Below are 25,543 nucleotides of genomic sequence, written 5' to 3' on the forward strand. Positions count from 1 at the left end.
GAGATATGTTGGAAAGAGAGATTTCGACTTATGCCTGTCTGGCTAGGGGTATTTAGTTGTACTAAATGGGGTTACAATACTACTCCCAACTCAAGATTTGGGAATGGCATGTGTGGAATGGGTGTGGGACGAAATTCCAAATTAACTTCCTAGGCTTGCTAGATGAGCCTGGTGTTGAGAGGCATGATGTGGAATTTTCAAATCTCATGATGATGGACTTTCCAAGTAAATTTCGAAAGGAAAACTCAAAATTTACCTCTAGTTGGATACATTCCAACAGGTCATCATGGAACATGGGATGCGCTCATCCCATGGACAATACCTTACACCTACATTAATCGTTACTCTAACATCATTTCACCCTAATCCTACCTACTTCAATTGGCCCCATGGGCCCTAGGAATTTGATGGACTAACGAGCTAAACCTCCTAGTCAATCGAATCGAATCTTGCCGTCAGGTTAAGACCCTTGGACCCCCCTCTCTCGCTACCCATTCTTAACCCCTTGCAAGTCCTTCCTTCCGTCTAAAATTGTCAATTCAGGGTCTGGGAGGGTTCCTAGCGTTTTAAGTCCCTGTTGCGTTTTCTAATACATATCCTCTCAAGTCAGCGGACGCGTTAGTGAGTTCATGACCCATGGCCCAAGGGATTCCAAACTATTGCTTTGATACCATCTTGTAACGCCCTGGAAATCGGGAGTTGCGCATACACTCGACTCCCGAGTTTTCAGGTGTCACTTATAACCGATTTTTCTTAATATGCATTTAATCAGGTTTAAATGCACAGCCTGGAGTTCTTGGAACATGAAGCACAAACGCGCCTGTCGACTGAAATGAAAGAGAACTGGCATATGTATATATACACACACACATATGCATGCCTGAAAAAAATAAAGGGTCGCACATGGCGTCACCCAACAAAATCACAAAAGAATAATATGTCAAAAAAAGAATAAAGCTGAGCCCTCTGCGCAGCGATCCAACGTGCCATCTACAGGTCCGATGAAGGCCCGTACATCGGCTAGAAGTAAGAGAACTCGTCCTCCTCCTCGAGGCTCACGTTGCCAGGCTCTACGAAATCTATATCACCTGCATCTATGAAAATCAAGGGTGTTACAGTGGGAGTGAGTGATCAACTCAATGGGTGCTATTAGCCATAAGTTGTAACAAGCATCAATTATAATAAGAATTTAATAAAAAACAATCAATCATAAACATCTATCTAGTCTTGTTAATGCGCATGTATGATGTATGCCCTCGCCACAACGCTCCCTCGAGTGACTCTATCTAACGATCGCGTATGACAACACTCCCTCAGTGTGACCTCGACTGTCGAGTCGCCAATCTAACTAATGTCATGCAATGATGATATTAACTAGGTTCTTAGTTAAGTCCATTCATTCAACAGATTTGGGAATCTGATACACCCCACATATCAAATACCCTGAACTAGTTGCGAGGCCAAGACCCCCCAATGTGTGAGGTCGAGACCCCGCGATCCTTGATCCCGTCGGGTTTCTCCCATCCCCGACTTCAAGCACATGGGGGGTGCTGAATGTGGGATCGCTCGCGGTCACTACGGGGAGGCGCGTCACCCCAGCTTAGGCCGACAGCTCGGACACAGTGTCCCATTCCACCATGCCCGGCTCTCGAGACTGTGGATCAATATTCCATCCGGTATCGATGGGCTATAACGGTGGTAGGGTGTTCCGGTTTCCATACATATGTGAGCAAATAAGGTTAACAAACCAAGTGGATCAGCTAGTGGACTAAACCGCACGAGCCTAGGCAAGTATGTGGCAGAACGACATCGGGTACAAGTAACCCATGTAGCCTAATTACTACCGCTCACACGTATTCGCCCAAACCCATGGGTTTAGCCTCAAGGTGGTCCTACCAACGGAACCACCTTCGCTCTCCTCATGTTCCTGACCAACCCAAGGGTAGGAATAGTGACTCATAGCATGCTAATTACCAATGTAACATCAAGCATAATCAACACCATGTTCTCATATTGCTCAATATACAATTCAAATTTCTTTAGCGAGCAAACTATTAATATCATGAATAAGGTGTATGTGTATGGTGTGGGTTGGTGAGGAAGTTAAGCACTTCCTACACCTCAAGGGATCAAATACATGAGAGCAAATGAATCATACACAATATAAAATAACACATACGAGAAAAAGAAATCACCCAAACATGAGCATATAATCATCCATACATTAGATCATGAGAGAATCAAGATTAACATCAAAGAGAAATAAACATGCAATTCATACAATTCCAACAACGTGTCATCCCTAGGTTCCTTTAGATCCTTCCATACAACATACTAAGCAAAAAAAATCATTAAACTCCAACTATAATTGGTGCTAGGCCACCTAAGGATAATAGTCCGCACCTTAAGGGGAGATTTCCATTCTTTGAGATCTTAGGGTTTGGGGATTTGGGTAAAACCACCATTTCCTAAATCAAAATAAAGAAAGACAACATTGATGCCTAGAAATCTACACTAAGTTGCTCTATTGAAGGGAAATATACTATTCTTACCTCCGCTTCTTGGCATGGGTGGGTTTGGTGGAGGTTTCCTTGGAGAATGGGTAGAGAGTGGCAAGGTTGAACTTTCTTGGGCCCCACTTCTTACCACATACTCCTTTCCTTTCTTCTTCCTCTCTCTTTCTCCTCCTTTCTCCTCTTTCTCCTCCCTTTTCTCTCTTCTCTCCTTCCTTCTCTAGGGCAATTTCGTTTGGGGAGAAGGGTGCCCCAAATGAGGCCCTTTTTATAATGTCAGATTGGTGCAAATGGCCCCAAGTGCTAGGTTTTTACTATACTAAACCTATGAGAGGGTCTTTCTAAGTTCTAGGGCCCACTATGGGGTGTACAAGTCGATATACACAGCAGAATAGTTAGCCTTAATGATGATCTACGTATAGATACGATCGGCCTGCCATTTGGTTGCGCCGATCGACAGATATGATTAGAAATCTGTTCAACGGTCATCGATGGTCGATCGGGGCCGCGGCTATACGGATATGAGTAGGAAAATATTCTTAATCCACGTGTGAAGTTTGGTCGCAAACAGACGGTCCAAAATCCTCAACTTTACATAAGAGTGGACGACTCAATTCACTTAAGTTCCAGCTCCTTTCTTTAGGGTATTTGCGCTTCTCATGCACTCATCTTTAGCTTAAGTTGAGCGGTTCTGGACAATAACCAAGTCCGATTCCTGCGATGGACGTCAAGCCTAGTGAGACGTGCATTATTCTATAGTTTTGGAACCAGTGGCCCACCAACGAGCGGTATAAATCTCGTTTAGAAATCGAGGCATTTTTGGTGACCCTCTGGCCATGAAACTTATAAGATAGGTGCTTCATGGCCCGTTGAAGGGCCATGCAAAATTTAGGGTCGATCGGATATGGGGTTTGGTTGCACAGGTCTGATTTGCGATCAACGGTCACCGTTTCACGATTAGGTCTCAGAGTTTGTGGACGGGCGTAGAAAAAATACATTAGACCCTCATCATAAATTATGAAGAAATCCGACAGTTGAAATGTCTTACATTTCAGTTTTATTTACACGTGCCAGATTCTAATTTTGGCATTGGTGGAGCGCATCTTCTGGGTGTCCACTGGGTCCATGATCCGTGTTGGTACCTGAGCCCAGTGAGATCTATGCTCCCCTAAATTTTTATAATTTTCTGACCTTCCCATGTCGCAGTATAGCCCACACGGGCTGCTGCCAAGTGTAAATGGCCATTTGGCTTGACGACCCGTACTTGGCCCAATCACAACCCGATTGGTCTATTCTAATAGGATAATCCTAACTTAATTTAGTTGTGGCACCAATCCATGAGTAGTTTAAACGAACGGTCTTGTGGCAAATCTTACGTGGACGCCTCAGTACATTGTTCTGGTTGGACGGGACGTTACATGATTAATCGGACTTGTGCGGTTCTTCACTAGTACACCCTTGTATAAACTAACATTGAGTGTTAATGGTCATTAAATGATATTATATGTTAATTAATAGAAAAAATTTTAAGGATTTTTAGAAATCTAAAACAGTGAAAATTCAAGACGTTACAACTCGGTTCGACTCGATGTACACCCCTAACCACAAGCCAACCTGACACGACCGACTTTGACTCGATGAGTCCGTCCTGAGTCGCGAGTCTTTTAACCATGGTATAGGTGGCATGATTCTAACCCTCAAATCCTTTAGCTTATAGTCCGTTAAGATCGTTCAGGGAAAATAAGTCTAATCAACAATGACCGTCCATGTGCCATCATAAATCAGTCATGCTTCTAATGAATCACTTTCCATCCACGCATTGGATAAAAAGATGGGTCGAGTAACATCATAAACTTTTGGTTGGATAGAGACATCCAGTCAGTGTAATGGACGGACGTGATGTGGGGATCCAATAGACGGTCCAGATTGACTGGTTGGACTCTTCATATCTCTCCAAACAAACTAAGAACATTGGATCATTTCTAAAAAGTACCATATATTGGATACGTGTCATGCCACGTGTACGGGAGATTGTAGCCACTGGAGATGTAGGCCCCACCATTTTTATACCAAGGGAACTAATTGGAGAAAAGAAATGCTGTGCACTTAACTCTAGCGAGATAGAGAGGGTATTGACGGCACACTTACAAACAGGACCCATGAGTGTGAGATCCAGACCATTCATTGGGTCGGGTATGCTATGATCGTTTTTAAATAAAAAGGGTTGCGTTGGTCCATTCATTAGGTGGGCCACGTGTGCGTTGAATAGTGACAAATGATCGTTTTGCCTAGCTGCCCATTATACAAGTATGGCTTACTTGGTGAGTGGATGGTCAGGATCTACGACATACGTGCCATGTTGGCACGTGTGCTGTGAAGTCTCATTGGAGCGAGCGAGTATACTCAAAGGTGACATTCTCACAAACTATACACCTAAAGTTGCCGACTAAGCAATATTTACTATCCAATTAGATTCCTATCAAACAAAACCGTCCAATCGATGGGCCCTCTCTTGGATGGACGGTAGCCCAAAATAGTGCCCAAAAAACCATTTTAATCATCTGATCAACAGGAGACATTTTTGACCGCTGACTATTACCTTTAGTCAGAAGTAGGGTATTGATTGCAAGTAATCCTTTAAAAGGGGATTTCGTGCACGTGCACAAATTGCAGGCAGTCTATGCTTGAGGAGGACAAAATAGTTTCTTTGGGCCCCACCATGATGTATGTGTTTCATCCATGCCGTCCATCTATTTTATAGATCATTTTATGATATTACACAAAAACTTAGTTATATCCCAATCTCAATGGACCACATTACAGGAAACAGTGTTTAATGAACGTCCACCATTAAAAACTTTTTGGGGGCCATAAAAGTATTGGATCAAGCTGATCTTTGTTTTTTCCCTTCATCTGGGCTTTTATGACCTAATCAACAGATTGGATGTCAGATAAACAGTACGGTGGGCCTTAGGAGGATTTAAATGATGGATATCCAATCACTATTGTTTTCCTGTGGTGTAGTCCACTAAGATATATATCCCTCTTATTTTTATGTTGAAGGCCTAAAATTATCTTTAAAAATGGATGAACAGATTGGATGAAATAAATACATCATGGTGGGGCCCACAGACCACCCAACATCAGCCACGGGGCTGGTGTCAGGGGGAGTAGCCAATCCGTTCCCTTTGTTAAGTCCACACGAGGTGTGGCGTTCGTGAAAAAAAAAAAAAAAGAAGAGAAATTTGCGACTGTACGAGCCATTTATGGCCTATTTAGGAAACTACGCCCACCTCATTTTCCTTTGCGAGATTACGCCCGAGCTATACGGAAGGCTTGCCAAAGGTCGAAAATGCCCCTGCTTGTTCGTTCAAGCGGATATGTGACGCTCGAAGACAAGCGCTGACACTCCTCGAACTCCGAGTTGTACGAACGGTTCAAAAGATATCAGAGTTACATGGGCCCCACAGTTACGTATTTATTATATCCACAACGTTCATCCATAGTTCGAGATCATTTCGGAGCATTATCAAAAAAAAGAAATCCTATCCAAAGATCAACTGGACCACACCACAAAGAGCAACGGGAAAATTGATTTCAACCGTTAAAAATTTTGTAGGGCCCACCATAACATTTATTTTCCGTCCAATATATTCATAATGTCACAAAGACCTGGATGAAGAGGAAAAACAAATTTTGTAATGGTCCAAAACTTCTGGGACCCTAAAAGGGTTTCAATGGTAGACGTTCAATCTTCCACTGCCTTTTACAGTGTGGTCCACTTGATAGCTAAATCTGTCTTATTTTTCTTCCCAAGCGTTAGTACGAGTTCGCAAAATAGATGGACGGTTTGGATATAACACATACCTCATAAAAGGACCCACAAAGGCGGTGGGGATTACAACAGGGAAAAAAAAGAGCTGGTATCTTTGGCTACGGATTATAACCGTAGCGATAACCGCAGCCAATGCTTTTTCAATATGTCCTCTACTATACATCGAAGGTCTTTCGATATATACTTCGATATATCGAATGTCTTTCGATTAATCGGAAAAGGTCCAAAACTGTCCAGCAACTTTGCATAAAAAATCCTGCAATTTTCGATTAATCGAAGTGTATTCGATATGTATCGAAGATATAGCTACAGATTATAGCTGTAGCCATAACTGTAGTCCGTAAAAGTCTATGCAAATTTTTTTATTTTTTTATTTTTTATTTTTTAGTTTTTATTTTTTACATGGAGAACTTTATTCTACCTACAATTTTCTCTAATACATATTTATATAAATATGTATATATAAGCATATAAAAAAAAATTCTCTCCTTTTTTTCATTTATTTCTCAATTCTTTCAACAAGAATATCTTATAAACCAAAATTAGTTACTTGATGTACCCTATATAATTTTGGGGTAGGAGAAGATACTTTAGCCAACTAACCTAGTTATTTTCTAAGATTCCATCAGGTCGATGGGTTCAATTCATTTCATTCACTTTGCGGTCAATTTCAATCAGTTCGGGGTCATATCCATGCATTTCACCGTCAAGTCCCTCGACTTCACGGACAATTCGATGCTTTTCTCGGTCATCCCAATCTATGTCGTGTTGATTTACGGTCGTTTGAGGCATTTGCGGTCAATTCCCTTCACTTCACGATCATTTGCATGCATTTCGCTCTCAACGCTTTGAACCATGATCATTCCCATGCACTTCAGTCATGAAACAATTCGTGTTGATTCACGGTCGTTTGAGAATTTCGGCAATTCCCTTCACTTCACGGTTAGTTGCATGCAACCGACTGATCATGAATTGATGCGATTTGAGCGCAAATGCATGAGAATGACCTTGAAGTGAGGGGAATTAACCGCAAAATGCCTCGAAATGACCATGAATCAACACGAAATTGTTTGGGACGACCGTGAAATGCATGGGAATGATCATGGTTTGAAGCGATTTGAGCGCGAAATGCATGCAACTGACCGTGAAGTGAAGGGAATTGACCGCGAAATGCCTCGAAACAACCGTGAATCAACACGGAATTGTTTGGGACGACCGTGAAATGCATGAGAATGATCATGGTTTGAAGTGATCTGACAGTAAAATGCATGCAAATGATCGTCAAGTGAAGGGAATTAAAATGCCTCAAAACGACCATGAATCAACACGGAATTGTTTGGGACGACGTGAAATGCATGGGAATGATCATGGTTTGAAGCGAATTGACCGCGAAATGCATGCAAATGACTGTGAAGTGAAGGGAATTGACCGTGAAATGCCTCGAAACGACCGTGAATCAACACGGAATTGTTTGGGACGATCGTGAAGTGCATGGGAATGATCATGGTTTGAGCGAATTGGCGAAATGCATGCAATGACCGTGGAGTGAAGGGAATTGACCGCGAAATGCCTCAAACGACCGTGAATCAACACGAATTGTTTGGAATGACCGCGAAATGCATGGGAATGATCATGGTTTGAAGCGAATTGCGAAATGCATGTAAATGACCGTGAGTGAAGGAATTGACCGCGAAATGCCTCGAAAGACCGTGAATCAACACGAAATTTTTGGGATGACCGCGAAATGCATGGGAATGATCATGGTTTGAAGTGATTTGACCGTAAAGATGATGAAATGACGCAGTGAAGGGAATTAAAATGCCTCGAAACGAGCGTGAATCAACACGGAATTGTTTGGGACGACCGTGAAATGCATGGGAATGATCATGGTTTGAAGCGAATTGATCGCGAAATGCATGCAAATGACTGTGAAGTGAAGGGAATTAACTGCGAAATGCCTCGAAACGACCGTGAATCAACACGGAATTGTTTGGGACGACCGTGAAGTGCATGGGAATGATCATGGTTTGAAGCGATTTAATCGCGAAATGCATGCAACTCCATGCGTGAAGGGAATTGACCGTGAAATGCCTCGAAACGACCGTGAATCAACACGGAATTGTTTGGGATGACAGGGAAATGCATGGGAATGATCATGGTTTGAAGCGAATTGACCGCGAAATGCATGCAAATGACCGTGAAGTGAAGGGAATTGACCGCGAAATGCCTCGAAACGACCGTGAATCAACACGGAATTGTTTGGAATGATCGCGAAATGCATGGGAATGATCATGGTTTGAAGCGAATTGACCGCGAAATGCATGTAAATGACGTGGAGTGAAGCAAATTGACCGTGAAATGCCTCGAAACGACCGTGAATCAACACGGAATTGTTTGGGACGACCGTGAAGTGCATGGGAATGATCATGGTTTGAAGCGAATTGACCGCGAAATGCATGCAACTGACCGTGGAGTGAAGGGAATTGACCGCGAAATGCCTCGAAACGACCGTGAATCAACACGAAATTGTTTGGAATGACCGCGAAATGCATGGGAATGATCATGGTTTGAAGCGAATTAACCGCGAAATGCATGTAAATGACTGTGGAGTGAAGGGTATTGACCGCGAAATGCCTCGAAACGACCGTGTATCAACACGGAATTGTTTGGGATGACCGCGAAATGCATGGGAATGATCATGGTTTGAAGCGATTTGACCGCGAAGTGTATGTAAATGACCGTGGAGTGAAGGGAATTGACCGCGAAATGCCTCGAAACGACCGTGAATCAACACGGAATTGTTTGGGACGACTGTGAAGTGCATGGGAATGATCATGGTTTGAAGCGAATTGACCGCGAAATGCATGTAAATGACCGTGAAGTGAAGGGAATTGACCGCGAAATGCCTCGAAATGACCGTGAATCAACACGGAATTATTTGGGACAACCGTGAAGTGCATGGGAATGATCATGGTTTGAAGCAATTTGACCACGAAATGCATGCAACTGACCGTGCAGTGAAGGGAATTGACCGTGAAATGCCTCGAAACGACCGTGAATCAACACGGAATTGTTTGGGATGATAGGGAAATGCATGGGAATCATCATGGTTTGAAGCGAATTGACCGCGAAATGCATGCAACTGACTGTGGAGTGAAGGAAATTGACCGCGAAATGCCTCGAAATGACCGTGAATCAACACGGAATTGTTTGGAATGACCGCAAAATGCATGGGAATGATCATGGTTTGAAGCGAATTGACCTCGAAATGCATGTAAATGATCGTGGAGTGAAGCGAATTGACCGCGAAATGCCTCGAAACGACCGTGAATCAACACGGAATTGTTTGGGACGACCGTGAAGTGCATGAGAATGATCATGGTTTGAAGCGAATTGACCGTAAAATGCATGCAACTGACCGTGAAGTGAAGGGAATTGACCACGAAATGCCTCAAAACGACCGTGAATCAACACGAAATTGTTTGGAATGACCGCGAAATGCATGGGAATGATCATGGTTTGAAGCGAATTGACTGCGAAATGCATGCAAATGACCGTGAAGTGAAGGGTATTGACCGCGAAATGCCTCGAAACGACCGTGAATCAACACGGAATTGTTTGGGATGACCGTGAAGTGCATGGGAATGATCATGGTTTGAAGCGATTTTACCGCGAAATGCATGCAAATGATCGTGAAGTGAAGGGAATTGACCGCGAAATGCCTCGAAACGACCGTGAATCAACACGGAATTGTTTGGAATGACCGCAAAATGCATGGGAATGATCATGGTTTGAAGCGAATTGACCGCGAAATGCATGTAAATGACCGTGGAGTGAAGGGAATTGACCGCGAAATGCCTCGAAACGACCGTGAATCAACACGGAATTGTTTGGGATGACCGTGAAATGCATGGGAATGATCATGGTTTGAAGTGATTTGACCACGAAATGCATGCAAATGACCGTGGAGTGAAGGGAATTGACCGCAAAATGTCTCGAAACGACCGTGAATCAACACGGAATTGTTTGGGACGATCGTGAAGTGCATGGGAATGATCATGGTTTGAAGCGAATTGACCGCGAAATGCAAGCAAATTACCGTGAAGTGAAGGGAATTGACCGCGAAATGCCTCGAAACGACTGTGAATCAACACGGAATTGTTTGGGATGACCGTGAAGTGCATGGGAATGATCATGGTTTGAAGCGATTTGAGTGCGAAATGCATACAAATGATCGTGAAGTGAAGGGAATTGACCCCGAAATGCCTCGAAACGACCGTGAATCAACACGGAATTGTTTGGAATGACCGCGAAATGCATGGGAATGATCATGGTTTGAAGCGAATTGACCACGAAATGCATGCAAATGGCCATGAAGTGAAAGGAATTGACCACGAAATGCCTCGAAGCATGTGAATCAACACGGAATTGTTTGGGATAGCGAAATGCATGGGAATGATCATGGTTTGAAGCGATTTGACCACGAAATGCATGCAAATGGCCAGTGGAGTGAAGGGAATTGACCATGAAATGTCTCGAAACGACCGTGAATCAACACGAATTGTTTGGGACAATCGTGTAGTGCATGGGAATGATCATGGTTTGAGCGAATTGACGAAATGCATGCAATGGCCAGTGAAGTGAAGGAATTGTGCGAAATGCCTCGAAGCATAGTGAATCAACACGGAATTGTTTGGGATGATGAAGTGCATGGGAATGATCATGGTTTGAAGCGATTTGAGCGCGAAATGCATGCAAATGATCGTGAAGTGAAGGGAATTGACCGAAATGCACACGATGAATCAACACGGAATTGTTTGGAATGACCGCGAAATGCATGGGAATGATCATGGTTTGAAGCGAATTGACCGTGAAAAGCATGTAAATGACCATGGAGTGAAGGGTATTGACCGCGAAATGCCTCGAAACGACCGTGAATTAACACGAAATTGTTTGGGATGACCGCGAAATGCATGGGAATGATCATGGTTTGAAGCGATTTGACCTCGAAATGCATGCAAATGACCGTGGAGGGAAGGGGATTGACCGCGAAATGTCTCGAAATGAATGTGAATCAACACGGAATTGTTTGGGACGCAGTGAAGTGCATGGGAATGATCATGGTTTGAAGCGAATTGGATGAAATGCATGCAAATGACCGTGAAGTGAAGGGAATTGACCGCGAAATGCCTCGAAACGACCGTGAATCAACACGGAATTATTTGGGATGACCGCGAAATGCATGGGAATGATCATGGTTTGAAGCGATTTGACCGCTAAATGCATGCAAATGACCGTGAAGTGAAGGGTATTGACCGCGAAATGCCTCGAAACGACTGTGAATCAACACGGAATTGTTTGGGATGACTATGAAATGCATGGGAATGATCATGGTTTGAAGCGATTTGACCGCAAAATGCATACAAATGACCATACAACTTAAGAGATTAGAAGAAGCACACTATGAACACAACTTGGAAAACATGGAGTGTGTACCGACATGGGTGTGTACTAACAAGCTAACCTAAAAAAGTAAAAGAAAAAATATATATATAAAAAAAAAAATACATTCGAAAAAAAATAAAAAAATTGCATTAAAAAAGCAGTTCGACGCTGGACATTTTCTTACAATTTTCGATATATCGAAATCTAGTCGATATATCGATACCTCGATATATCGACATCTACTCGATTATATCCATAATACAATTTAAAAAGTATTTTGTCGCTGGACAGTGTGTGACTATTTTCGATCAATCGAATAATAGTCGATATATCGGCGGTAGTAAGGATGACTTACTAATATTATATCGACTAGATTTCGATATAATCGACAACTTACTCTACCATTAATCGATTAGGTTTCGATTATATCGAAGAGTTTCGATATATCGTGTTCTATTCGATATATCGAAGTGTAATTTTTCTATTTTTTTTCTAATGTATTTTTTATATTTTTTTTGTTTTACTTTTTTAGGTTAGCTTGTTAGTACACACCCATGTCGGTACACACTCCATGTTTTTCAAGTTGTGTTCATAGTGTGCTTCTTCTAGTCTCTTAAGTTGCATGGTTATTTGCATGCATTTTGCGGTCAAATCGCTTCAAACCATGATCATTCCCATGCATTTCACAGTCACCCCAAACAATTCCGAGTTGATTCACGATCGTTTCGAGGCATTTCGCGGTCAATACCCTTCACTTCACGGTCATTTGCATGCATTTCGGCTACTTTAATCCATGATCATTCCCATGCATTTCGTCATCCCAAACAATTCCGTGTTGATTCACTGACGTTTCAAGCATTTCACGGTCAATTCCTTCACTTCGCGGTCATTTGCATGCATTTCATGCAATTCGCTTCAAACCATGATCATTCCCATGCACTTCACTCGTCCCAAACAATTCCGTGTTGATTCACTGCCATTTGAGGCATTTCGCGTCAATTCCCTTCACTCCACGGTCATTTACATGCATTTCATGGTCAAATCGCTTCAAACCATGATCATTCCCATGCATTTCGCGGTCATCCCAAACAATTTCGTGTTGATTCACGGTCGTTTCGAGGCATTTCGCGGTCAATACCCTTCACTCCACGGTCATTTACATGCATTTCGCGGTCAATTCGCTTCAAACCATGATCATTCCCATGCATTTCGCGTCATTCCAAACAATTCGTGTTGATTCACGGTCGTTCGAGGCATTTCAGGTCAATTCCCTTCACTTCCGGTCATTTGCATGCATTTCGGCTCAAATCGCTTCAAACCATGATCATTCCCATGCACTTCACGGCATCCCAAACAATTTCGTGTTGATTCACGTTCGTTTCGAGGCATTTCGCGTCAATTCCTTCACTTCACGGTCATTTGCATGCATTTCGCAATTCGCTTCAAACCATGATCATTCCCTGCATTTCGCGTCATTCCAAACAATTCGTGTTGATTCACTGTCGTTTGAGGCATTTCGCGTCAATTCCCTTCACTTCACGATCATTTGCATGCATTTCGCGCAAATCGCTTCAAACCATGATCATTCCCATGCACTTCCGATCTATCCCAAACAATTCCGTGTTGATTCACTGCCATTCCATGCATTTCGTCAATTCCCTTCACTTCGGCCATTTCCATTTTTCGGTCAATTCGCTTCAAACCATGATCATTCCCATGCACTTCACCGCCCAAACAATTTCGTGTTGTTTCACGTCGCGAGGCATTTCTCGCTCAATTCCCTTCACTCCACGGTCATTTGCATGCATTTCGTGGTCAAATCGCGCAAACCATGATCATTCCCATGCATTTCGCGGTCATCCCAAACAATTCGTGTTGATTCACTGCCGTTTCGAGGCATTTCGTGCAATACCCTTCACTCCACGGTCATTTAGATGCATTTCGTCCAATTCGCTTCAAACCATGATCATTCCCATGCATTTCGCGTCATTCCAAATAATTCCGTGTTGATTCACTTTTCGAGGCATTTCGCGTCAATTCCCTTCACTTCACGGTCATTGCATGCATTTCGCAATCGCTTCAAACCATGATCATTCCCATGCACTTCACTCTCCCAAACAATTCCGTGTTGATTCACTGGCGTCGAGGCATTTCTCCGTCAATTCCCTTCACTCCCGGCATTTGCATGCATTTCGCGTCAAATCGCTTCAAACCATGATCATTCCCATGCATTTCGCGGTCATTCCAAACAATTCCGTGTTGATTTGGGCGTTTCGAGGCATTTCGCGTCAATTCCCTTCACTCACGTCATTTGCATGCATTTGCTCAAATCGCTTCAAACCATGATCATTCCCATGCATTTCCGTCATCCCAAACAATTCCGTGTTGATTCACTGCCGTTTCGTGCATTTCGGTCAATTCCCTTCACTTCACGGCCATTGCCATGTTTCTCGCTCAATTCGCTTCAAACCATGATCATTCCCATGCATTTCCGTCATCCCAAACAATTCCGTGTTGATTCACGTCGTTTCGAGGCATTTCGCATCAATTCCTTCACTTCACGGTCATTGCATGCATTTCGCGTCAATTCGCTTCAAACCATGATCATTCCCATGCATTCACTGTCCCAAACAATTCCGTGTTGATTCACGTCGTTTCGAGGCATTTCGTCAATTCCCTTCACTTCACGGTCATTTGCATGCATTTCTGGCAATTCGCTTCAAACCATGATCATTCCCATGTACTTCACGGTCGTCCCAAACAATTCCGTGTTGATTCACGGTCGTTTCGAGGCATTTCGCGGTCAATTCGCTTCACTCCACGGTCATTTACATGCATTTTGCACTCAAATCGCTTCAAACCATGATCATTCCCTTACATTTCGTGGTCATTCCAAACAATTCCGTGTTGATTCACGGTCATTTCGAGGCATTTCGCGGTCAATTCCCTTCACTCCACAGTCAGTTGCATGCATTTCGCGGTTAATTCGCTTCAAACCATGATCATTCCCATGCATTTTCCTGTCATCCCAAACAATTCCGTGTTGATTCACAGTCGTTTCGAGGCATTTCACGGGCAATTCCATTTACTGCACAGTCAGTTGCATGCATTTCGCGGTCAAATCGCTTCAAACCATGATCATTCTCATGCACTTCACGGTCGTCCCAAACAATTCCGTGTTGATTCACGGTCGTTTCGAGGCATTTCGCAGTCAATTCGCTTCACTTCACGGTCATTTGCATGCATTTCGCGATCAATTCGCTTCAAACCATGATCATTCCCATGCATTTCACGGTCGTCCCAAACAATTCCGTGTTGATTCACGGTCGTTTCGAGGCATTTCGCGGTTAATTCCCTTCACTTGACGATCATTTGCATGCATTTTACGGTCAAATCACTTCAAACCATGATCATTCCCATGCATTTCACGGTCGTCCCAAACAATTCCGTGTTGATTCACGGTCATTTCGAGGCATTTCGCGGTCAATTCCCTTCACGGTCATTTGCATGCATTTCGCGCTCAAATCGCTTCAAACCATGATCATTCCCATGCATTTCACGGTCGTCCCAAACAATTTTGTGTTGATTCACGGTCTTTTCGAGGCATTTCGCGGTCAATTCCCTTCACTTCACGGTCATTTGCATGCATTTCGTGCTCAAATCGCATCGATTCATGATCAGCGGTCAGTTGCATGCAACTGACCGTGAAGTGAAGGGAATTGACCGCAAAATGCCTCGAAACGACCGTGAATCAACACGGAATTGTTTGGGATGACCGTGAAGTGCATGGGAATGATCATGGTTTGAAGCGAATTGACTGCGAAATGCATGCAAATGATCGTGAAGTGAAGGGAATTGATTGCGAAATGCCTCGAAACGACCGTGAATCAACATGAAATAGTTTGGGATGACCGTGAAATGCATGGAATTGTCCGTGAAGTGGAGGGAATTGACGGTAAATGCATAGAAATGACCACGAACTGATTGAAATTGACCGCAAAGTGAATGAAATGGATTTTCGACCATCGACCTGATGGAATCTTAGAAAATAACTAGGTTAGTTGGCTAAAGTATCTTCTCCTACCCCAAAATCATATAGGGTACATCAAGTAACTAATTTTGGTTTATAAGATATCCTTGTTGAATGAATAGAGAAATAAATGAAAAAAAGGAGAGAATTTTTTTTTTATATGCTTATATATACATATTTATATAAATATGTATTAGAGAAAATTGTAGGTAGAATAAAGTTCTCCATGTAAAAAATAAAAACTAAAAAATAAAAAATAAAAAAATAAAAAAATTTGCATAGACTTTTACGGACTACAGTTATGGCTACAACTATAATCTGTAGCTATATCTTCGATACATATCGAATACACTTCGATTAATCGAAAATTGCAGGATTTTTTATGCAAAGTTGCTGGACAGTTTTGGACCTTTTCCGATTAATCGAAAGACATTCGATATATCGAAGTATATATCGAAAGACCTTCGATGTATAGTAGAAGACATATTGAAAAAGCAGTGGCTGCGGTTATCGCTACGGTTATAATTTGTAGCCAAAGACACCAGCTCTTTTTTTTCCCTGTTGTAATCCCCACCGCCTTTGTAGGTCCTTTTATGAGGTATGTGTTATATCCAAACCGTCCATCTATTTTGCGAACTCGTACTAACGCTTGGGAAGAAAAATAAGACACATTTAGCTATCTAGTGGACCACACTGTAAAAGGCAGTGGAAGATTGAACGTCTACCATTGAAACCCTTTTAGGGGTCCCAGAAGTTTTGGACCATTACAAAATTTGTTTTTCCTCTTCATCCAGGTCTTTGTGACATTATGAATATATTGGATGGAAAATAAATGTTATGGTGGGCCCTACAAAATTTTTAACGGTTAAAATCAATTTTCCCGTTGCTCTTTGTGGTGTGGTCCTGTTGATCTTTGGATAGGATTTTTTTTTTTTGATAATGCTCCGAAATGATCTCGAACTATGGATGAACGTTGTGGATATAATAAATACGTAACTGTGGGGCCCATGTAACTCTGATATCTTTTGAACCGTTCGTACAACTCGGAGTTCGAGGAGTGTCAGCGCTTGTCTTCGAGCGCCACATATCCGCTTGAAGGAACAAGCAGGGGCATTTTTGACCTTTGGCAAGCTTTCCGTACAGCTCGGGCGTATTCTCGCAAAGGAAAATGAGGTGGGTGTAGTTTCCTAAATGGGCCATAAATGGGTCGTACAGTCGCAAATTTCTCAAAAAAAAAAAACCACCATGCAGATGGAAGCGGATTGCGTACTGAGTAACTCACTACAGAAAGCGTACTGAGTAAACTCTGTGGGGTCCAAAGTGATTTATATATTTAATCCACTCCTTCCATCGATGTTATCAGATAATTTTAGAGCTTAAATCCAAAAATGAAGCATAACAAATCTCAAATAAACCACGCCGTGGAAAAGAGTGCTAATTGAAAGTTTACCATTAAAAATTTCTTGAGGGCCACAGAAGCATTGGATCAAGTTTATATTTTTATTCTCCCTTCATCTATGTTGGTATGATCTTATGAACAGGTTAGATGACAAATAAAAATCACTGTGGGGCCTATCAAGGTTTCAACATTGGTAATCATTATTCCTACTGTTTCTTGTGGTATGATAGACCTGAGCCTTTTATATGCTTCAATTTTGGGCCCAACCCTTTAAATGAGGTGAAAAACGGATGGACGGCGTGGATAGACCACATACATTCAGGGTGGGCCCTACTGAGTTTACTCAGTACAATAAGAGCATACTGAGTAACTCAGTACACAATCCGATTTCCATGCGGATAGGGTTCGGTAGGCCCACCTATCCATTCCCAACGCTAATGTTGCGTGCGTGAAATCGAAAATGGTCACATGCAACCGGTTGGGAGATATGTCACCGTCCACGTGGAGACTTTCCAAGTTCTAACCTATCAAATGAGTGTAAAATCCACTTCGTCCAATAGGTTAGCCTAACCATGGGGCCCACACTGTGCAAAAATCAGCCCATCCACTCATCAGGTGGGCCACTCGGTATAAATAATGTATATCCACTGATTAATAAAATATACAAGTATGGTTCACTAAATGAGTTGATGGGGCTGATTTTTGCAGAAGATGATCATCATAGTGGGGCCAACCTGTTGAACGGTTAGGATGACCCATGGACATTATAGAAGTTATCTGCTGTTGGATGTGAGCATTTCTTATTTCTAAGTACCCTTGAGCATGGGTGCATCATTGGTGGTGCAGTCCAGATTTTAAGACTATACAACTCGGACTGACTCGTTCCGTAATGAGTCAAGCCATTAGTCACCTGAGCCGATTCCTACTTTCAGCTCCGACTTGTGGTGCCCCACCATCCATGTGATGCGTAGGCTTAAAATTTAGTTTGATTAAAGACTCTGGTGGACCACAACATGAGAAATAATGTATGATCCGTAGAAGTGCCTGATTTTTTATCTTGTCCCTTCATCTTGGGTATAGAAGTAGATTGTATACTAAGTAACTCGGTACACTATAGTAAACTCTTTGGTGGCCACCATGGATGTATGTGTACTATCCATGTCATTTTCTTAGATTATATTAGAGTATGATTCAAAGCTCAATTGGACCACAACACAGAAATAGCAGGGATAATGACATCCACCCTTGAAACCTTTTTAAGGCCTACAGTCATGTTGGTTTGTCATCAAAACCTTTCATAAGATGACATAGACATGGATGAAGGGAAAACACAAATATCAGCTCCACTCAAAATTTCTTTGGCCTGAATGGTAGCTGTTCAATTCACGCTTTTTCTAGTGGTGTGATCCATTTGAAAATGCCATGATCATTGGTTTTCAAAATTGCAGCTGTGCTTGATTTCAAGATAATCAAGACCGTCTAAATAGCTATTTAATTTGAGATATAATGGTAGTCATGTGATTTCCTTATGTAAATTTGAGCCTCTCAACCAGCAATTTGATACAATTAGATAGTCAGGATTGCTTAATCAGTCAAGTTTCCAAGCTATGCTCAACCTACAATGTGGCCCACAATTTGGATGGCTGGATTTTGGTACATGTTTTCTTGTATGGTGTGTGAGTCAACACCATTTTGAAAATGGGAGTGATTATGTGTGCTCTGGCCTCACCCAAGATGGTGTAGCTCACTGACTCTTACTGTTAAAGCTATATATGAGCAACAAAAGCTCGGTAACTCGCTTGACTCGGCTCGAAAAAGCTCAACTCGACTTGAGCCGAGTTCGAGCTGATTTTTGGAGCTCGATACGAGTTCGAGCTTGCCCCTGCTCGACTCGAATATTGCTCGAACTTGGCTCGACTCGGTAACTCGATACAAGGTATATATACCCTTTTAAAATTAAAATCCTAGTCCCATTCCCAACCCAGGGGCTCGTTCGGTTGTTCCCCTTCCAAAAAAAAAAAAACCCTCTCTATCTATAAAAAAAAAAACCCTATTTGATTGTTTGCTCAGAGAAGAAACCTACTTCTTTTTTACCATCACATCCTTTATTATCTCCGCAGTTCGATCTTTTTCAGAATCCAATCTCCGGACATCTTGATTTTCCAAGGTATAACCTTCTCTAACCTTTACCTTCAATTTCGGTTCTTTCTCTCTGTTTCTCAATTTTGGTTTTCATCTTTTTCTCTGATGTGGGTTTCTACTATCATGGATGCTTCCCTAATAATCTCTACTTCGGATTATTTTTTTCACCATTGAAAACAAATCAATCTCACAAGAAGGAAATAAAGAAAACCCACTTCTCTTCTACGTTTCATTTTCTTTCATGGACGCTTCCCTAATAATCTCTACTTCGGATTATTTTTTTCGCCATTGAAAACAAATCAATCTCGCAAGAAGGAAATAGAGAAAACCCACTTTTCTTCTGTGTTTCTTTTCTTTCTTTTGTGGGTTTTTTTACTTGTTCTTTTGATAGTTTTATAATTATAAAGATCTTGAAATCAGCTCGAACTCGGCTGAGCCGAGCACGAGCTGGTGCTCCGAGCTCGAAGCTCGAGCCAAGTACGAGTTGAGACTCAAGCAGACCGAGTCGAGCACGAGCTGGGCAAAGCTCGGCTCAACTCGACTCGTGTACACTTCTACTTACTGTGGAGCCCACCTTGATGTTTGTATTCTAAATCTATGCTGTCCATCCATTTGGCCAAATCATTTTATGACATAATTCAAAAAATTAAGCAAATTCAAATCTCATATAGAGCATATCATCGAAAACAATGGTGATTGAACACCCCACCATTAAAAACTTTCTAAGGCCGATCCAAATGTTTTTGTAACATTTATTTTCCATCTAACTTGTTGATAAGGTCACACAAATCTTGATAAATGGAACAAATTAAATAAATATCACATTAATCCAAAACTTATGTGGCCCATATCAAGTTTTTAATGGCCAATCACCACTCTTTCCTGTGATACTTGAAATTTGAATTTATTTTATTTTTGGGCTCACGTCTTAAAATCATCCTTAAAAATAAATGGACAGCCTGACTAAAGAATAAATACATCAAGGTAGGCCCCAGAGTAGGGTAGAGGCCGCACCTAATCAGCTCCCTTTGAAAATAGTGCTCAACCACCGAGGAATCCCTTAGCAATTCATCCTAGGTGGACTGGAACTCGGACTCGAACTCATTCAAATAGACCCAGGAAAGTCAAACCCGATCTGGTACGACACCACGACCCAACCACTTGAGTCATAGACCGACTCGAGATCGGGCGAGTCGGTCCCAAATCACAAGTTTTTTAACCATGGTTTAGGCTGCATGATTCTAACCATCCAATTCTTATCTTACGGTTCATTAAGATAATTCAAGGGAAAATAAGTCCAATCAACAACGACCGTCCATGTTTCGTGGCCATCATAAATCAGTGATGTTTCTAAAGAATCACTTTCCATCCACACGCTGGACGATAAGATGGCAAAGGAACATCAGAAACTTTTGGTGGACAGAGACATCTAGTCAGTGGAATGGACGGACATGATGTGGAGGATGGATCGGATAGACAGTCCAGATTGACTGGTTGGACTCTCCATATCTCTCCATACAAACTAAGAGCATTGGATCATTTCTCGAAAGTACAGTACGTTAGATAATGAGGACAAGTGTCATGCCATGTACGGGAAATCGGAGCCACTAGAGAGGTAGGCCCCACCATTTATATACCAAGGGAACCAATCATGGAAGAGAAATGCAGTACACTTACCAACAGGACCATGAGTGTGAGATCCAGGCCGTTTATCGGGTTGGGCATGCTGTGATCGTGTCTTAAGTAAAAATTTGGGTCGGTCCATTAGTTAGGTGGGCCACATGTGAGTGTTGGATAGTGACAGATGATCATTTTGTCTGGCTGCTCATTATTCTCATACAAGTGAACCATACTTGCTGAGTGGACAACCTCATGGATGGTCAGGATTTAGGATATATGTGCCATGTTGTCACGTGTGCTGTGATGTCCCATTTCCATTTCAAGCGAGCATGTGACACTATCACAAGGTATACACCTAAAGTTGGCGACTGAGCAATATTGACCATCCAATTAGATGCATATCAAACACAACCGTCCAAATGATGGACCCTCTCCAGGATGGACGGTAGGCCCAAAGAAGTGCCGATAAACCCTGTCAATCATCTGATCAACGGGAGACATTTCTGACCGCTGATCAAGTAATGGGGATCGAATGAATGACGTGTACGATCACAAATTGCAGGCAATTTATAGTCGAGTAGGTACCCCGAGTTATGCATCAGGTGGGCCCCACATGGGACAAAATTCAGACCGTTGAATTGATTAGGTGGGCCACAAGCAAGAAACCAATGGATACCCATACAGGCAATGGGAAGTATATGATCCTTGATGGAACTCTAGTTTATTTGGGTCCTCCATTTTCATGAGTGGAGCCGCTGATTTCATGATCCAGACCGTTGATCTGGGAGGCCCTCGCAATAGATGGCCATGCTCCAAAATTCACCGCGAAATCAATCCCTTAATTGATAGTGTGGAAATAGATGGTTGATAAGGAAATACACCAACGGCTCACATTCAAGAGAAAGGAGACTGAAGATTGGATGGTTCAGATCTTCCAATCTGGCAAACTTTTTGAGGGCGTGGATCATTTTTGGTATGATGGGCCTCATCATGGATGGGAGTTCCTAAAACACCCTCCTAATTGAACAATGCCTAACACCTAACCAATAACTTGCATACAGAAGGTTAAGAATAATAAACATCAACCGTCGATGTTGGTGGGGAAAAATACCATGCTATAGAGATGTACGAGCTTCCAATTTAGCAGATTTTTCGGATATAGTCTATCAATATCGAAATCTATCTGATCAATGGTGTGGATCATATGTGGGTAAGGTATGGCTCACATATCCATAGTCAATACTAGAGTGTATTCATGTAAAACCGTCGCATGTAACTTGTTGGGAGATAAGTCACCATCCACACGTACCTATCAAATAAGTGCAACATCCACTCCGTTGAAACAGTGGGGATAATGACATCCACCGTTGAAACCTCTCTAGGGCCCAGTGATGTTGATTTGTCATCCAACTTTTTCATAAGGTCATACTGACATGAATGAAGGGAAAACACAAATATCATCTTGATTCAAAATTTCTTGGGCTTTGAACGGTAGCCGTTCAATTCACACCGTTTCTTTTGGCGTGATCCACTTGATAATGCCATGATCATTGATTTTCAAAATGGCCACCGTGCATGATTTCAAGATAATCAAGACCGTCCAAATCACTTTTTAATTTGAGATATAATAGCAATCATATGATTTTCTTTTGTTAATTTGAGCACCTCACTATTGTACTCTCAACCATCCATTTGATAGAATTATACGGTCAGGATTGCTTGATCAGTAAAGTTTTCAAGCTATGCTCAATCCACAATGTGGCCCACAATTTGGACGGCTTGGATTGTCGTACATGTTTACTATCATCATTTTTAAAAAGGGGGCTGAAGGCAGCATGATTTTAAGCATCCAATCGTTATCTTTATATGGTCCGTTAAGATAATTCAGGGGAAAGTAAGTCCAATCAACAACGACCGTCCATGTTTCGTGGCCATCATGAATCAGTCATGTCTTTAAAGAATCACTTTCCATCCACGCGTTGGATAAAAAGATAGGCAAACATCACAAACTTTGGGTGGACAGAGACATCCAGTCAATACAATGGACGGACATGATGCGGGGGATGGATTCAATAGACGGTCCAAATTGACCGGCCGGTTGAATTCTCCATATCTCCCCATACAAACTAGGAGCATTGGATCATTTCCAGAAAATACAATATCTTCCATAGTGAGGATACGTGTCATGCCACGTGTAAAGAAAATTTAAGCTATTAGGGAGGTGGGCCCCACCATTTAATAGACCAAAGGAGCCAACAGAAGAGAAATGCTGTGTAATTACCGGTTCTAGTGAGATGGAGAGGGGATTCACAGCACACTTACCAATAGGGCATACGAGTGTGAGATCCAGGCCATTGACTAGGTGGGGTACCCTTGATCATGCCTTAGATGATAAATTGGGTCGGTCGTTCATTAGGGAGGCCACGTATATGCCTTGAACAGTGACAGATGGTCGTTTTGTCTGTCTAGAGGTGTACACGAGTCGAGCCGTTCACCCAGTTTGAACCCGCCTCGGCCTGGTCCCAAGCCTGTCTGCCCAGCTCGGCTTGGTTCGATTAACAGCTCCAGCCAGTTCGAGACGAGTCGAGCCAAGATCAAGCCAAGTTCACGTATGTAGCATTTCCAATAACACACTAAGTGCACCTTCAAAATCTCAGCATCAGTTTTATAGGCATTTCATCAAACACCTTATAAGCATCTAGTAGGCGACATTAATTTTTTTTTTTTTTTTTTAAAACATATTTGCTTCATATACATACCTTCCTTACCACAGTTGACATTTTGCCAAGTCATTTCATCAAACACTTGGTGAGCAACATCAATGTCAAAGTAAACGAGTCGCTGAACAATTTTGATCCGAGTTTGATTAGAGCTGGGGTCTAATCCGAGTTGAGTCAAGTTTGGCCAAGCTCGAACTCAATTTGAAATTTTTTTTGGGCTTGAAAATTCAGCTCGACTTGGCTCGAATTTAATTTCAAACCGAGCCAAATTAAGCTTTTTTTGAGTCAGTCAAGTGAGCTAACCGAGCTAAATCGGTTCGTGAACAGCCATATGTCTATCTGCCCATTTTCTGATTCAAGTATGGCTCACTTGCTGAGTGGACCAGTCCGAATTTTGAGCCAGAGAATTCTTACTCTGGGCCCAAACCTTATGGATGGTCAGGATCTAGGATGTGCCATGTTGGCACGTGTACTGTGATGTCCCATTTCCATTTCAAGCAAGCGAGTATACTAAAAGCTAACATTCTCACAAACCATACGCCTAAAGTTGGTGACTAAGCAATATTTATCAACCAATTACGTACGCATTAAAACAAAACCGTCCAACCGGTGGGCCTTCTCTTTCATGGACGGTAGGCCAAAATCGTGCCGACAAAATAATGTTAGTCACATGACCAACGTGCGAAATTTCTGGCCGCAGAGAAATTCCTTTATTCAAAAGGAGTGTATTGATTGCAGGTCATCCATCAAAAGGTATCTAACAACGTGTACGTCAACAAATTGCGGCTGAGTTGATCTAAGAAGACAAGAAACGCGCTTTGCTATGCCTACATGCACCACCGTGTAGATGATCTCGCCCATGTGGGTCACCCAAGTTATGTATCATATGAAAATTAGGCCATTGAATATTGGATCTAATACTCTATCAGGTGGGCTGCACATGATCATCGATTTAGATCTAATTGTTGGATTATTTAAATTGAGCAACTCAACGGTCTCCACTACAACTGTGATCATGACACATGGTCTAAGAGGAACGCTTGAACCGTGGCCCCCTGTATGTAGTTATTAGGTTAGATTTGGAAACTAATAGTATAAGGCCATGGGGAAAAAAAGTGTGATGGTTAACGGCTTTTTTGGGAGCATGGAATTAAAACCCCTTAGAATCGAACCTTAGATTTGAAATCCTCTTGTTGTGTTTGTCGACCTAGATTGAGAATAAACTTTAATCTAAAAGTAGTTATGCATAGTATATTGTAGGTGTAACACTCCAGATTTTTAGGAGCTGTATAAGAACTCGGCTCCCGAATTTTTAGGTGCCATGGGTGCCCTGATCGGCTTCATATTTTAATTACATTTGGATGATCTCATAAACAATTGAGGATTTAGCAAGGCATGAAGCATAAGTACATCATAAAGTAGTATCAATTGCTACTAAATGTAAAAATATCCAAACTATGAATCCAAAATAATCTAAATAGGGAACTAGTCCTACCTATACATGACCTAAAGCGACTAGGGCCCTCGTCCATACCCCGTGGTAGCCCGAACTCAAACTAAAAGAATCCGCCGAAAATCTGTGAGGAGGGAAGCTCCTCTTCCTTATCCTTGCTCACCTTGCTCGGCTAGTCGAGTTCCACCTCACCTGCATCCAGTAAAGGGTCTGACTGGTGTTTTAAAACACCGTCCCAGAGTGGGAGTGAGTAGCTAACTCAGTGGTTACTATTAGCCTTAAGTTACGACTAGCATCAATTATATGATGAATTTAATGAAATGTATACATTCAAAAATCCTTAAATAGTCTTATTAATGCATATGCATGTATTATGATATGATGCA

Source organism: Magnolia sinica, chromosome 7 (assembly GCF_029962835.1).
Source record: "Magnolia sinica isolate HGM2019 chromosome 7, MsV1, whole genome shotgun sequence".
Classification (NCBI taxonomy): domain Eukaryota; kingdom Viridiplantae; phylum Streptophyta; class Magnoliopsida; order Magnoliales; family Magnoliaceae; genus Magnolia; species Magnolia sinica.